General features: G+C 40.9%; 2 protein-coding genes across 2 annotated transcripts in view; one reads left to right on the forward strand and one right to left on the reverse strand.

The window, feature by feature from the left end:
* The window catches only part of csf2rb (colony stimulating factor 2 receptor subunit beta), a 60,986-nt gene that overhangs the window by 30,675 nt on the left and 13,185 nt on the right, over positions 1–17,126 (reverse strand). Inside the window, exon 2 of the mRNA XM_015053257.1 lies at positions 6,266–6,446. The gene's annotated coding sequence lies outside the window, so the exon portion shown is untranslated. The remainder of the gene's footprint in view (positions 1–6,265; positions 6,447–17,126) is intronic.
* LOC106960264 (parvalbumin-7-like) overlaps positions 1–17,126 on the forward strand; it is a 50,694-nt gene that overhangs the window by 8,808 nt on the left and 24,760 nt on the right. The gene's annotated exons all lie outside the window — the stretch shown is intronic.

The raw sequence follows: 17,126 nt of genomic DNA on the forward strand, positions 1-17,126 counted from the left end.
TGAAGTCCTATCATCTGTCCTGGTTCATCACAATTCGGCACATGCCCAGAAAGAGTGTACTGCTTTCAGTAGACGCTCAACGTTGGTCCAGTTGAGCCTCACTCCGGTTCTTCAACGTTAACTTTTTGAAAGAAAACTTGCTTTTGTTATGCAGAACGCAGCCGGCTACACTGATGATTTATGATTCATCTAAGTGAGCTCAAACAGGGGCTTGCCTTTGTTGTTCCATGAAAACTCTGTTTTGCTTTGTGAGTTTTTAACTGTTCAAGCTCTCTGCTGCAAGGTCAATGGAGCTCCGCTCAATTGTTTCCCACACACAGCACTGCAGGGGCTGCCACGAGTGACAAGAGAGCAAGCTGCTGACCAGGCTTCCCTGGCAGAGGTACAGGCACAAATGGCACAAATTGGCATCTGTGTGCATATCTGTTGTGACGAGAACTGCTCACTCATGCACAATATGAAATGATGAGCACTCCCGGTGCCACGGGTAGAGCCCGTACACTCTCTCATTCTGCAAACGCTGTGTGTGGAAACAGACTGCAAGTCCACATTTAGGCAATTCTGTAAAACACGAACAACCTGGATCGCAGTGCAGATGAGACTTGTGTCAATGTGGAACCACTCGGGTAATGACTGAGAAATTCGATGGATGTTAGTCGATGTAAGATTAATTCCTTACTTCAAGTTGCTGCACAAATCCTCTTAATAGCATCAAGATGCTGTCATGCTGCTGAAGGTCAAATTTCTGAATAAGAAAGTTTCTTGACATCGTGTTCAGAGCCCTGTAGCACTTGCCCTTTTGTCCAGAGTTTAACCAGTATTCCAGCTGTTACTTTAACATCCCCTCGTCTCTTTTCTGTCCACCTACCCTTTCTCCTTTTTCCACTTGCATCGCAGACATGGACTGGAATACAAATTGTGGCTTTCTTTATTTCTGTTGCCTACGATGCTGCAGGACAGAGGAGAGTAGGAGATGGTAGTGAATGTGTCCCGCTGAAGCTGAATACGCGCATCCCCGGCGAAGTAAAGCTGCTCAGCAGACAAAAGAGGGGAAAACAATGAAGAAATTGAGACGGTGGCAGTGAATGATGAAAAATGGAGATAAAGGAGGGATCCATGAAAAGGGTAAGACGAGAGGAAAAGATGGAAAGAAGAAAGATAAAAAGCAACCTCCATGGAAAACAGGCTACTTCTATGAGGTTTATTGTTCTCTCTAACAATGATGCTGACTTATTCATCTAATAATCTGTCTTACTGTCCCAAAGCTTTGCAAATTGGTATCCAGTCAAATTATTTTGTTCTAAAACTGTTTAAGTAACAGCTTTAATTTCCTCCAGAAAAATAATACGTTTCCATCTCCCTCTTTAGAGACGGTTTTATGAAGGTGATGAAATGAAGTCTTTGTAGCTTGCTGTCAGAAACTTTAGATATGTCTGAACAGCATTTTAATTATTGCCTTTTCAAAATATAAAATGATTAAGGAGTTCAAACCTGGACTGGATAGTTCTACTGTGATGAGATTGTCTTTATTTGAAGAAATATTTGTCCCATGTAACACACAAAAGGAACATTTTTTTATCCTTTTTGGCGTTGGCATCGCCTTACAATTAGACAAGCATGAAAACTTTGAAAGCTAATATTTCAAACGCCAAGTCAAATCCCTGGCAAATTATTCTACACTGATATCAGATTCTTTAAAACAAAGCTGGTGATTTACAAAATCAGAGAAAATTGGGATTATAAATTTTGCCAAAAATTGGCATTAAAACCTCATAACATCGGATACTCTAAAACCTAAAACTTTGCCATGCTTCATCTTGTATGGACGTACAAGATGAAGCGGCTGCACTGCACTCTTGCAGCAAAGACAATATCTGTGTTTTTCTGTGGACAGCACTGATTAAGAAACTGACAATTAATTAAGTCGTGGGTATTAACAAGGCGATGCTGTTTTATTCTGCTGCGTACGGTGAGTCACCTCTCCAAATCCATCAACCCTCATTAAAATCATCAAAAATGGGTCTTATTGCCATTTACCCCCGAGGAGCTCTCTGTGTGCTGGTTAGATAATCTAACCACTTTGTTCCAGATGCTCTTTGTTCCTTTATTCTCTAACATTAAAGGGAACAGAGAGAAGGCGCATAGCGGTCGAAATATGTGATTGCGTTCATTTTGTATGTCAGACCATGTAAACCGGTTGGCCACAGGATGCGAGTGTCTGTTAAAGACACATCCATGACTCTCCCTGACCCCATTTACTCTGGGCCCAAACCGTATTTGTGTCCCGTTGCCCCGAGCGCTACACCAGTAAGCTATTACACATGCATACTCTGTGACATAATCAACATCTGTCCTATTTGATTAATTTTCTTTACCCCCCCTCGACCCAAATCAAAGTAAAGTCGACCCTCCTTCCCTTTACAGCAGCCTCAAAAAAAATAAAAAAAAAATAAATAAATAAATAAAAGGAGACCCTTACATCACACTGCTGTGAGGCAGTCAGGCATGACGAAGACTGCAGTATTTTCAGCTGGGGAGACACGGACTCCGATGCACACGACCCCACGAGAAAGATGTAACAGGAAACTCATTGAACCTCACCAAAGAGACTATAAACTGTGTTTAGATGTTTTTCAAAAGCAGACATAAACGTTTCAGACTGAATTTTCAGACGAAGGTCGTACTCCGTGCTCCTCTGCCGGCTTTCACTTCAAAAATGCTCAAAGGCGAATCAAAGGAGTGCAATAGAAAAGCAGGCTTCGTTTAATTTGGTCTAAAACACTGAGATCAGACAGATAAATCCTGAAATTTGTAAATTTCGACCCACTCTGCTGCTGTTAATCCTTGGCTGTCAGCTTTGCAGTCTACATTTTGCAAGCAGATCTCATGCTTCATTGCAATATTACATATTGACCTTGTCTTGTGTAAGCGTGTGTGCTTTTTACCTGCTCTGTGAAAAAGAGTGCATGCTTGATTTCGGGGTGTGTGTGTGTGTGTGTGTGTGTGTGTGTGTTTGGGTGGCCTGCAGGCTTTCCTTCCTGCAAAGCTGAGGAATAAAACAAGTGAACAAGACAGCAAAAAAGGAAGAGGCATCACAATAAGGTGACACAGGATGGAGGGAATCACTCTGTCTGACATGCAGCCTGCAGCATGGTGTCACCAATCACACGAAACACGTAAAACGGACATTTCACAGCCAAAGGGAATGCATCGGTGAGGAATTGATTAGAGTAGTTTCCTTTTTCCAGAGATTGCGTATGTTCCCGAAGAAATCGGCCTGCTTCTTATAGCTTCAAATTGCTGCACAGGTTGTTCCCTGTGATGATGTACCCACAAAATGAGGGTGTTCAAAGTTTATTAAAAATACGGATTCTACAGAGACCACATCCGTAAGTCATGGGCGAACACAACAGCCTAACCGTCACTCTGAATCTGTGTCATCTGTGCTCTAAGCCGAAATGCACAAGTCAACTACTCATGTATGAGCACAGATTTTAAAAATTACTTTCTGCTAAATGTTGGCAAAGTTGTCCTTCAGTTGACCAGAAAAGTTTTCTGCTTGGAGGGTCGTAAATTACCTCTATCAGTCAATGGGCAAGAAGAAGCTCAACAATGCATCGCAAGCCAAGCCAATAAAAGACAGAGAAACACACATATACACACACAGACACACACACACACACACCTGAGTGATATTTAGAGTAACCTAACATTCATGCGTCTGGATGGTGGGAGGAAGTCGGAGCATCCGGAGAGAACCACGAGGAGAACGTGCAAACTTCGTCTTTCTGCAAGGAGAAATGTTACATCATGAAGTACTGCCAATGATTGTTCAAAAAGAAAAATCCACCTCTAAATGGAGCATTAATCAAGTGTTTAGAGTGGAAATATGGCAATTTTTGTGCAGATTCAAATCATAACAGCAATAAGGTTTCAAACCCTTAAAACCAGCGCTGTTTGCAACCTGCAGATTGTATGAAGCATGAACCAACATCCTTTGCTATGACATTGTTGGTCTACCTAACCATGTCAACATGGAGCATCCTGTCTTTCTCGTCTTGGTGGAGGCAAAGGGTCTAAGGCTCAGTGCGTGCAAGTTCAATGACACACTGGCATCACAGCGTCGTACAGGGGGCTGGCATGACAACTACAGCTGGCTCTTTTGTTTGGTACGGTTTTCTTTCACATTGTGCTTTTCTGGAAGTGCACTGTGACTTGTAAACAAAGGACGGCTGACGATCACCGTCTCTCCACAGTAATGACGGCGGTGGGAGAGAGCATAGCTTTGGAAGTCCTCCTAGCTGCATTTCTGAATTACAACTGAACGTCAAGAGTAGCTCCTCCGATGACAGTTTTGCAATGTTACATTTCTAACTTTTGAAAAGCTTCAGCAAAAGCCACTGAAAGCTGATGATGCGTGTTCTGATCCGCAACACGCTGGCAGCAGCATCATGAAGCAGAAAATGTCAGCTCAGGTATGTTTCAGCATGATTAGCCTGCAGTGTTAGCATTAGCATTAGTAACACTAAGGGGCTCATTTTCATCATTGTGCACAACAACGGCGACCCAAACGGTCCAGAACAACAGGAGACTCAAACTCTGGTCTGTTTGGACCAAATATGTGTGAATATACATTTACGTCTAAAGTCTTGCACTGACACACTAAGAAGAGAAAAAAAAAGAAAAGTGATTTATTTTGAAATCCTCCTCACTGGGTGGAACTTTCTATTGCTTTCATCCCTGAATAAATAATTCCTCTCATAAAAGCCTTTATGGATGCCGTGACTTTTCTGCATTTTCCCCTCTAAACATAATAGCCGTTTTTACGCCTCACTGAACCGAGAGGGAAAACTGTGATAGCACAGTATTGATGATGTTGTCTTTTTAATCAGCTGGATAAATTTATCCATTGGAATTAGAATAAAAGACATGAGGTTGGGAGAGTAATCACTTGGCAGAGAACCCAGAGGACGAGGGGGGAAATGGCACTGAATGCACATTTGTCACACACACAGACTAAAAACCCTCATAGACCATGAGAGACTTGTTTGTAGAGCACACACTCAAGTTAAATTTAGTTTGGTTTTTATGCACTGAATGGATTTTTTTTATTTTTTTCAAAACAACTGTTATGATCCTTCAGAGAGAGGCTTTTGTCTAAATTTGATATTATAACTCCGGCTTCATGCATAAAAGATGGTCTTTATAGAGAAAGAGAAAGGAAGTCTTGGCACAGAACCGTTGGTGCAATGATGGGGCCATTGACTGCTCAGCGTGTGTGTGTGTGTGAGTGTTCGCAGGCTTGTGTGTAAGCCACATCCTGGTTCTCCTGCGGTCATCATTCAGTGTGGCACACCTGGAGTTTAAGAGGCTGTCTGCTGGGGCCAAATGATCTAGAGAGTCGGAGAGAGAAAAATAGAAAAAGACAGGAGGGGGGAGGCATCCAGGAGATAAGAAGGGGAGGGGAGGTGGCAAAATTTGCCAAGACGGTCTGATAATCCCTGGCTTGTTAGATGTGTGCCGCTGAGAGAAAATGAAAGCATAAAATTAATGGGGGGCGATGGGAAGCAGAGAGCGCGAGTGAAGGAGACGGAGAGAAGGATGGCTAAATGAGAAGGAGGAGACGGATGGAGGGATGCGCGGAGAGACGAGAGCATCCATTTAGGTTGCCGGGACACATTGCTCCTTCATCTTGAAGCGGATCGAGTCGAGCCACGAAGACAAATCAGCAGAAAGAGTCAGAGCAAAAATTTAAAGCAAAAAAAAAAAAAAAATTAAAAATTAATAAAGACTGAGAATAATCCTCATTGGGTTGGTATTGAACGCCGTTTCACTTTTTTTTTAATGCAGAAATGTTAAAAAAAAATTTCAACATTATACTTTTTTTTGGGATGCCCTGTTCAAGACTTTTTAAAATAATCTGTATCAGCTCTCCTGAAGAAACTTAAACTCCTACCACCTGTTGTTGGACTGCCACTGTTCTTCCAGTTTCCTTTCGGTCCGGGCCTGATTCATCTGTTTTCCTTGCTAAAATCTACATTATTTTCCATAACACTCAAAGTGTTTTTCAACCTTTACAATCCATCCGTCTGTTATCTTCCACTGATCTGGGATCCAGACATACTTGCGCTTAATATTTTCATTTCCGAAGGCAGAACCATTCATATCATTCAAGTCGGTCACAGCAACACAACTTCAAAGAGGTCAATCTCAATTCAAGCCAAGTAACTTGTGAACATCAAGCGAACACTTCTTCCTGACTCACCTGAGCGTTCCCACCTGTCTGTGGCAATGCTGCCACTTTGGGGCTTCTCTGACGATCTGCTGTTCTTTAGGTCAAACGGAGGTTTCTGATCAAAGAAACTTTGATCTCAGCTTTATGAAGTTACTGATGTAATTCCTCTGATTAGATCCTCTCTTCTCTGACTCATGGGTTTTGGCCAGACCTGTGAAAAGAAAAGAGAGAAAAGTTTGAACAGCACAATCTTATGCCAATTGTGGACACACACACTTTCTTCAGTGACCACAGCCTGTACTTGTAGATTCAGGTTCAGCTCTGTTTTTATTTCTATCCGCCTCTTACACAGAGCTACAGCGAACAACAATGCCTCGGTGTGAACTAAGAGCTACTTTTTCTTGGTAGTTTGCTTGTGTTGAGAATAAATGATTCTGTGTTTTCCTTCAATCCCTTTTAGCTAGTTGCTAAGCTGAAGCTAAAGGAAATGACATGCTAGGACATGCAAATGAGAGCTCGGGTTAGAGGAAATGACACACTAGGGAACGCCCTCGTTAGGGCGTCGCTTAGATGGAGGCTAACAAAGGAGATCACAAACTCTTCTTGTTTGCCATTTTGTTAGCTAGCTCTTAAAGGTAGCATGTGAAATGGACCAGCTGTGTTTTGGTATTAATAAATGAAATTCATGAATTCAACTCAGATTCTTTCAACCTCATTACACCAAGAACTCAGCATGGAGAACAGATAACTTCTCCACACTTGCTAGCATTTCTTACAATTCAAAAAATAATTGTTGTTAAATGAAATTTGCCTGTCTCGTTATTTGTCTAAGCTAAATAAGTTCAATAGATTCACTATTTGGGAACTTTTCTACATATGGACAGGGAAATTCAGACATACCGTGTCAAAGAATCATTTCCAAATGACGTAAATAAACTTAAAAGCTTAAGTGCTTAATAGTGAGCACTCTCACTATTTCAGGTCGTTTTCTAATTGGGCACCATGCATCATTTTAGCCTTGTAAAAATTAAAACATGAGCTCATAACAGGCTGACACAAGCATCGCCCCTGGACTTGTAATCACAGGCCTGGTGTATCCAAACTCCAGCCGGTGATTAGCTTTTATGGAATGAAAATTGATCAGGATGCCTTTTTTAAAATTACAAACAGAGAAATTTCATCATAAGTGGTCAGGAACCACTCCAGCATCAAGTGATACCGCACACGTTTGAAATTTTGTTCACAGAGTTTGCGGAGCTCTCCGGTAAATCCGTCGCCTCTTGAGTAAAATCCTTCCCCCGCCTCCCCCCTGCTCTGCTTATAACCCGGCAAAGTCCTGTTTGCCGGGTTGGGAACTGCTTGATATGCAAGGAGACACCTGCCTGTTGAGGCATAGCTGGTGATTTTATCCCGTCTCGGTTGAGCGGAGGATGGCATTATGATGAAATGAGAAAAAGTGAGAAAATCATCATCATCACAGCCCCTGACGTGACTGCCAGCTTCCATCTGAGAGAGGGAATGAGATTTGTCAAAGACGGAAACGAAGAAGATTCAGAGATGTTTGTTTGACATGTCGGCATAACACGAGAGGAAAAGAGGGAAGATGTGAAGAACTGACAAGGTAACCAAGGAGTTGAAGCAAAAGACAAAAAAGATGAACCAAGAAGAAAAGAACCAAAGGGAAGACTGAAAGGACAGGAAAATGAGGAGAAAGATATTCACTGATCAGGCACATTATGACTATTGACACAAGAAATGGATAACACTGAATATCTCTTTTGTGGCACTGGTAAAAAAAAAAAAAGATGCTGCTCAGTGTTTTTTATCCCATGTGTGAAGGTGTGATGAAAAAGAGCCTGGCCAGTCCTGTCACACCTCAGAGGCATTTGTTTTCTTTTAATTTGCTCCTTCCTGAATAGTAAATGTGTATTAGAATCAAGGATCGTTACTTTACCATGATGTCATATCTTGTTTTATCTATTATTTAATATCTATGGAGCCAGTGACCATCTGGGTAATATGATTTGAATGCTTTATGAGGGTCCCTAATGTGATCAGATGACAATTTGCAATATTCCTCATAAAGTTAGTCAGAACATCAGTTTCAAGCATCTGGCATGCTGAGTTGAGTGAATCTTCATCAAAGCTGTGATGTGCTAGAGTCAAATACACTGTGATGCCTCAACATTATTTCCCTTTGACATAATTTGAAACAAAAGTCAGATACAGAATATTTTTTTAGTTCAACAGGAAGAAAGTCAAGACATGCAGCAAGTGGCCTACGGTCAGGTACGCTGCATTGAGGCCTGCAGCCTCTGTACATGGTGAACTTCCTCTACCACTGAGCCGCCTGGTTTCCCCACATGCATAATTGTGCGACAGAAGTATTTGTCAGTGAGCAAAAGTTTTATTTTCAAGGCTAATTTGTTAGCAGCTTGGCAAACATGAGGCTCTGAGTTTGACAAATTATGATTTTACAGAGGGAATTATGACTTACGGGACCTGCTGCTAACATCACGGTCTAGTGGCATCCATGCTTCAGTGGATGTGTTGTACTGGTGGACAGGGCGACTTACAAAGCTACTAAAGACACATCAATGTCTGAACCCAAAAGACAAAAGATAATTCAAGAGGACGGACCATTCTTAATTTCTTTGAACTGTCACTGCTGAGTACTTCCATTAGTGTCCGCTGATGTTTTTTCTTTAATCTGGAGCTTCCAACCGTTCCCTCTCCGTTTCATCCAAACACCTCCTCCCTGCATCCTCCTCCACTTGATCACATGCCTCTCCTGATTATTGCCCCTGTCTGTTTCCTTGTCTCCTCATCTCCTCCCTCCTCTCCTCACCTGCCTCGTCTGTCGCCTCTCATTCTGCGTCAGGAGGCCTTGTTGGCAAAACTAGAGGCAAAATCACAACTTCCACCCCTTTCCTCGCGTCTGTGTGTCGGTGAGCTAGAAAAGAGACAAAAAGCTGAAGGAGTGTATGTGTGGTCCGACACGTATGCCCATTTTGCCAAAATGGAACAACTGGTTATTTGCTTTGCCTTCTTCTTTGTTTATCCTTCTACCTGCTCTGTATTCTCTCCAGCCAGGAGTGAACACACCGAATATAACATGGGTTCACCGGATGGTGAAGCGTTAGGTTTTGTAAACATGCTGCTGAACACGGGCTCCCTTAAATTCCCCTTCACCGAGTCACAACAAAAGTTCAGAGTATTGATCGTTGTTCACCTGCTGGAGATCTGTGAGTCACTGAACCATGTTTTTGTACAGGACAAAAACACAGAGGACATGATTAATACAGGATTAACCATCTTTGAGAAACAAAATCCAGACTGACTCATTACTCATCACACAGGGTTAAATTTAATCAGATTCAGAAGGTATTTTAATCACGTTTTGTGGATTACAGAATGGAAGATGCTGTATAAGCACTCCACGCCAAAGATATGCAAGAATCAATGGTGGTTGTTAATTATGAAGTCTGTTTGGTATTAATGATGTTATTAGGTATTTTGCAACATATACATGAATTTCATAAACGAAACAGATTGTTTTTGTGTGTGTGTGTGTGTGTGTGTGTGTGTGTGTGTGTGTGTATGCTACTTCTACTTATTGTTTTCATACTAAATGATTATGTCCACAAATAATGCAGCTTGAATAAATAAGCATTGCAGCAAAGATTTTTGGTCAAAGCTTTTCATATTTTCATCCACATTGACAAAAAAAACATATTCCATCTAAAAACATTCATATAATTCACTGTTGGTTTAACATTTTCTGGATATGCTGATGTTTCCGTGTCAAAGTTGTTTTTTTAAACTAAGTTCCACAGTTCCAGCCTGGTTTCATTAGACTATAACATGTTGGTTTTAAGAAATGTCACCTGGGCGTAACGTTGCACCAATAGCACTCTTGATAGAGGGAATATTGGTTTGAAGCAGTAAATCAAGTAATTTAAATAAATCAGAGAAGTGAAATAGAGCATGTCTTTAAAACGCCCACTGTGAACATTTATATGTTTTTCAACTTTTCTGTGACTACTCAGTTTGAGTTACATCAACTGATTACGTATTTAAAAAACTAGAATAATTTATTAACCTGATCAAATTCTAATCTCCTAATGTGGTGGGCGAGTCTGTTTCTCAGGTGTTTAATAAAACATTTTTCATACTTTTGCATAAATGATTGTGATAAAAAAGCTTCCCCTTCCCCCCCAAACTTCTATGCCATTAAGCTTTACCAAAATTACAGTTTTACTTGCCACTTTCGGTTATATGCAAAAGTTAAACCAGCAACAATTTCTGCTTGATTAATGGCATAAAAAGTAACATAAATGTACATTTAAAACACACTTTTATAAGTAGTGACAAAAGGCAGCATAAAAATGATTTTACTCTAAGACTTTTTAAAATGATATTAACCAAACATGCATTGAGAGAATGAGAACAGTGTTACTGCATGCAGCAGCATCCTTCCTGTGACTTTGTTTAACCCTCCTTTCGGTCACCGCTGGATGCGCTTGTTGACTCTGTGGGCAGGCTGAACAGACCTCGATTATCTAATCAGATTGCACCGAGCCTGTAGGTGTGCGCTTCATAAGTCTAACGAGTCTTGCCGCCATGGGTCATTAGCAGGGAGTGGATCAATGCACATGAGATGCCAGTGCATTAACTTGATTTAATTATGGTATCTTTGTAGTGCCAGGCCTCACTTTGCTTTGCTGTGCAACACATGAATGCTTAAATATCTGCTGATTGATCTGCACTACAGTTTTAAACTTCTTTTTATTATGGAGGGGGGGAGGTTTAACTTTTCGGTGCTACTGACATTGAAGGTGTCATTACATTATCTGGGTATATGCTGCAAAAAAAAAAAATATTTCATTACAGAGAATATGTAGTATTAAATATATCAGGTTATGATGTATTCAGTGTACCTTGCAAATCTGAACTCTGATCCCAGATCAATGGGATGGTTTAGCTAATCCTTGTGTTTCGTAGACAAGTCCCACTAAAATCAGAAATACAAGAGGGTGAAGATGCATTCCCTGCATCTGAACAACATATACATTAGTAGAAGTTATATAGTGGTAGGTTTGACATATTCAATAAATTACAAAAAAAGAGAATTCAAGAAGCACAGGAATTCCCTCCATTCTCCATAATAGTTTTGCTTAAGTTAATTAAAACACTGTAAACACAAATATTTCTTTGTTTACAAGAATATAATTCACACCTCAGTGAAAGAGAGAATGCTTTCACCTAACTTCTGCCACATCCTTGACCGGGCAGTGCATCGCCGGTTTCCTGTTTTCTTCTTCGCCGTAATTACAAGCTTTTAGCAGATGGTATCTTGTCCATGACCCAAACAGCCGTAATTACTGAGAACGCCGAGCTGTTTGCTGTGACTGAGAAATGTGTTTTATTTAATGTGTAGACTGTAATATTGAATGTCTCGTTTGGAAATACTGCTTCAGTGCAGAGAGGTGTTATTGAATTGCTTAGCAATTGCTCAGCAATCCGGAAATACCTTTATCGACTTGTCCCAATCTGCTGAAATGGTACAGAACATTCTTGCTGTGGCGACTTCTGTAGGACATGACAAATATTCAAGGAAAGAAAAACTGATTAAGTAGATGCAGGAGATCACAATGCGATTGGGAGGAGATAAGCACCTGTATCACCTCTTGACATCCAAGCAGCAGAGAACTGTCTAAATGTCAAAACCAGGAGTGGATAAGTCCAGTCGTTTGGAGCAACTAGCCTTCAAAATTGAATGCATCCGTTCTCCAGCATTCCTGAATCAAATGGCTGAACTCCCACACCGGCACGTCCTTCAGATCCAGAGGTCTGCTGACGAGGCATTCATTTGATTCAGCAGTACTGGATCATGGATGGATCTGAAACACTAGCAGTTCTCGAGGATCGGACTTTGCCCCCCCCCCAGCAAGACACACCAGAAGGGCTGCAGTGTGTCTAATTTGTTGATGCCTTTAATACACACATGACACAACAAACTGAAGAACAGCACACCAGAACAGATTACTGGTTAGTTTCATCAAGAGCAATGACCCTCCTGAAGAGATCAGACTCAAAAGGTATCGGTGGACACCGGGCCTTGGACTCTTGGCTGCTCAGCAGAATCTGCTTGTGTTGGTTGTTAATCAGAAAATAATGAGCTGAAAGTTTGAAAGTGTGTCTAAACATTCAATGTCTACATTTTCCTTCAGATCTCACATGGCAAGCATTAATCTCCATCTACCAGTCAGTGTTCAGTGCCAGATGGGTGTTGGTAGTCCAGTTAGTCATATTTGTGTAAAGATGAGTCTAAAGTCCACAGTTTAATATCCTCTGTGTGTCAGTGCAGCTAGAAATCCTCCAGGCTGTTATCCAGAGCATCGTTAGAAAACAGCATTGTGCTGCATTTGTTTCCTGAAGGTCAGCTTTAGGTGGAGCCCAGCCTCCAACTCCATCCGATTAGCATTCGTCCACGCAGGCTCTCCTTCCCAACCATCTATACATCATTTTTATCTTGGTACAAAATCCCCCCAAAAGCTTGTGGATGCTACAGAACTTTGAAATTTACATTAAGAAACGTTCAGAGACTCCAGGCAGCATCCAGGTAAATCCCAACTTTAATACAGTATTTATTAACTTTTTATTAAAACACAATTTTTCTTCTAAAAGAAAGAACTGGATGAGCTTCTGAATCCATTGCGGTGTGGGTGAGCACTAAAATATTTATTATTCACATGCAATATACGTGACTCTTTGGTTTTACAAATGAGGAGCTAAAAGGGTGGCACGGTGTTATTTAGAAAATTAATGTCTTCATTTTAGCATTGATGTTTTTATAATTTCCAGAATTTAGCAAAATTATGATACCAATATACATATAGTTGAACAAAAAGCAAGAAATGAACATGGGTCTGCCTTTTAAAGTGATCCTGGTACTTTTATGCAACAGAAAAGGCAGTATCCAACCTTCCTGGACCCGCCGTCCTTCGTGTTTTAGATGCGTCTCTCATCCAGCACACTTCCAACGGCTGCGCAAACTCCCTTAGTCATCAAGCTTGTTAGCCACCCGGTCATTTAAACCAGGCAGGAGGAAAACAGATCAACATATAAGGCAGCGGACCCTGAGGAGAACCAGTCCAGGTGTTTACCTCTGCCAGTAATCAGAGCAGTCACAGTGCCTTCCAGTGTTAATGCCCCATGGACTTTTTCCCCCTTTGGCCGCACTACAACAACAAGCTTCATTTTATTTCGTCAGCATTTCTGAGATAAACCAATCAAAGTTTAGAGTGTAGGGAGAGTGATGCATCGTTTTCAAGCTGTTTCCGAGTCGAAATCAGAAAGGTGAGTTATTTTGATTCAGCCGCCTGAGTGAATAGTTTGAAGATCTCTGGGCGGCATGCTTCCACAGACCAACATTTCTGCTGGTTTCTCTTTGAAAAATGGCAAACTACATCAACTGGACCGTTCAACCTACATGAATATGCGTCGATCTAAATCATCCCATTTTAGCTCTAGCTGAGTTTAAGGAAGGTGAACCTCTGCACTTATCCCAATCCTTCTGCAGACTCCAGCAGATTTTAACCAAGATTTGCATGCATTTATCTTCTCATCCACTCTTACCAGCATCACTGTCCCTGCCAAAGGAAAGGCTCTCCACAGAATAATGGGCCAACATCATGTTTCACCAGCGGCACGGTGCTCGCCGTGTGTCCCCTTCGTGGCTTGTTGCAAACCGCAAACATGACTTCTTCTACAATGTCTTCCAAACTTAGCAAACAGAAATCTTTTGAATAAACGTAAAACATATTCATATTCACGTCCTCTAGTAATTACTGGGAAGAAGCTGAAAATGACCAGTGATACTTAGTGGTAGCAGCTTGGCTCAAGTTGGTTTCAATCTAAAAACGATTCAGACTTTGATCAAGATAACTTCTGTTGTCTGGCCTTGTCGCAAACGTAAAACTAAACCGTCTAACTGGAGTCCATTCCCAAAACTCAGATTAACTACTGCAGGTAAAATTAGCCGACGGTGACTTTGCCAGAGATTAGGTTACTTGGTGTCACATTGAAAGGATGTTTAGCAGAAACTGTATACCGTGTCTACAGATGCCACTGACCACAATTACACTGGGGTCTGTTATCAATAGTAGATTTCCTTAAGAAGTTACTGGTTGTTGGTTTCCTCCTTTTGTTTTTTTTTATATCTAAAGTTTTCTTCCTCTGTCTCTTGTTTACGCGTGTTCTGGGTTATGCGTTAAATCTTTGGTTTTCATGCCATTCTTGATCATTTAAAGCATTTTCCAGTGATGGGTCAACCATAACAAAAAAATAAACTTTTATATCTCCTCGCTTTGGTCTGCATACGCTACATTATGACTTTCACAGTCATTTCTGGGTGCTGGAGCTCATATTGCTCCTCAAGTCGCTCTCAAATATGCCCAGACACCTGTTGTCTGAATTCACACCATTCTTCCAGCCAAGGCTAGCAATGGATACTGTGTGAATCATACAATCACCCCACAACTCACTTCCTGAAGCTGAATTTAACACGCCGTCGCTCCTCTCAGCTCCCATATAATGCAACGCTCTGTTCTGGAGGTAAGGATTTGTTTTTGGTTCTCTGCTGTTTGGGTTTTACGGTCGGTCTCCAGGCTGAGTAAACTAAATCATCGCCGATCAATTTCAAGTGACTTTTTTTATTTTGTTTTTGCCATTTTCTATAAAAGTCAAGGCAAATTTATATTTATAGCACGTCTTAAATCAACACAAAATTACAAAAAAAAAAAGGAATGCAGAACGGATTTGTTTGTTACAGAATTAAAAATGGATAAAATTTTTAAACTCTTCTGCAACATACAAAAACACGTACGTGCACGTTTCTCTTCTCCTCATGTTCCTCCCATCATGCCTGTTTTTGGACTCTCTAATCAGACGTCCTTTATTCAACAAACTGATGCGTTTGAAACAAATTCAATTAAAAAGAAAATATATCTCAACATTTGAGAGACAAGACATTTTTAAATGCGTCAAAAATCAATATTAGGATTTTGCCTCTCCTGTAAACCATCACAAGATCTTTCTGGTTCAAAAAAAAAAAAAAAAAGATGAACACTATAAACTTTTGACATAATACTGACAGCTCAAAAACTCTATGAAGAACCAACAACAACAAAAAATAATTTGTAATTTTCTAAGTAGGCCCATGTGGGGCCTGTGATTATATCTCAGAGCAAATGAGGAGTAAAATAATCGGAATATAGTTTCTACACTCTTATTAGACAGAGGAGTAAATGTATAACGATGTGATCAGAAGGCAAACACACTAAGTTTTTAAAAAATATATCTCTAAAAATTTTTCCTCTGCTCTGACAGCTCTGAACAGATAAAAGACGTCCAGCTGAAGGAGAAACCTTGACAACTCCGTTGCTTAGGCAGCTCATGTCTTCTGCTCTGTTCAGATGACGGGGCCGACACAATAATCAATATCCTACTCCCTCTGATGCAGCCTCCTCCCTGATCCCGTCTGCATGTTTTCTTCTGCCTCGTCTTGTTCCCATATCAGAACATCATCCCGTCCCAGCTGCGAAGGTGCGTCAATCATTCTTTCAGAACTCGGAGTCTCCCGGTGCTGCTGAACTCGCGGTAGCCCAATATTTCCAGTTTGTGCAAGGCAACGGCCTGGAGATGCGTTGCTTCGCATGAAAATGTACCAGGTGAACAAGGGTTTTCCCAGAAACAGGAGGGAAAATGTTCACAAACATGATTATTTTGGGGCTGAAAGAGCAATTATTAATGAGGTCTGAGTTCTAAATGGCCGTTTTTGACTAATTCTGATTTTACCTTTATATTTCTTAATAGAAACCATTAATATTGCCTTATGTGGTATAATTTTTTTCAGGACAACCTGAACTTTGTCAGTTTACACTTATTTTTGTCATTTGGATATACTGACATTGCTTTTTGGGCCTAAACTCACACAAAAAGATCAAATTTGAGTAGAAAAAGTTTTTATTTTTCACTGTGAAACCCACAAACATGTATAACAAATGTTTTTTTATGGTTTAGAACAGGGGTCCCCAAACTACGGCCCGTGGGCGGGCCCCACATTTGGTCCGGCCCCCTGAACAATACCAGAGAGCGTTCAGATTTTTTTTTTCATTTATTGTATTTTCCGGTTTATATGTGGATTTTTCCTCAACCACCAGGGGGCTCTTTAGCAGGAAGTGTGTCCTGTAAATTGTGGGGCGCATTACTGCCATCTGTTGGACTTTTAGGGAACTGCTTGACTTTTATGTTATTTAATCAGTACGGTTGTTTGCTAGCGGTAGAGCAGATGAACGCACGTGTCTGTTATGAACGCCGCATTCCAGGTCGAGTTCTTCGAAGCGATGCCTGTAAGTAGCAACTAATACTTCAAAACGATCCTTTATGTTAACATATGAGAAATTAATATGTTAAAGTTACATTCCCTCAATGGAATATATACTAGTTAGTCCCAGTCACCGTTTCACTCATGGTTTTTTGCCCATGTGCTTTCTGGGTAAAAATCAATCGAATCAAGATTCCAAAAAAATACATAACTTTGCCAAATAAATTGAAATCCTGGCAATTACTTATCTATATTTGTACAATTATTTACAAAGGATCATATGTCACACAAGATAAAAATTATTTGTGCCACTCCAGTAAACAGTTTCTGTCCATCATGACACAGAGGGGCACATCGCACGCCCGACATTTCCATGGAGTGTCGTGCCGTTTTTTGTAAGCAGTGATTGCATTTCAGTCTGCCTTTGCTGGCTTTTTGGGCAGAATCTGTGGCTGTGGAAATTGCCACAGGAACATGGTCTGCTCTCCTGCTCTGAGAATT

This window comes from Poecilia latipinna, unplaced genomic scaffold (assembly GCF_001443285.1).
Source record: "Poecilia latipinna isolate Pla-1442-1.1 unplaced genomic scaffold, P_latipinna-1.0 Scaffold1172, whole genome shotgun sequence".
NCBI lineage: Eukaryota > Metazoa > Chordata > Actinopteri > Cyprinodontiformes > Poeciliidae > Poecilia > Poecilia latipinna.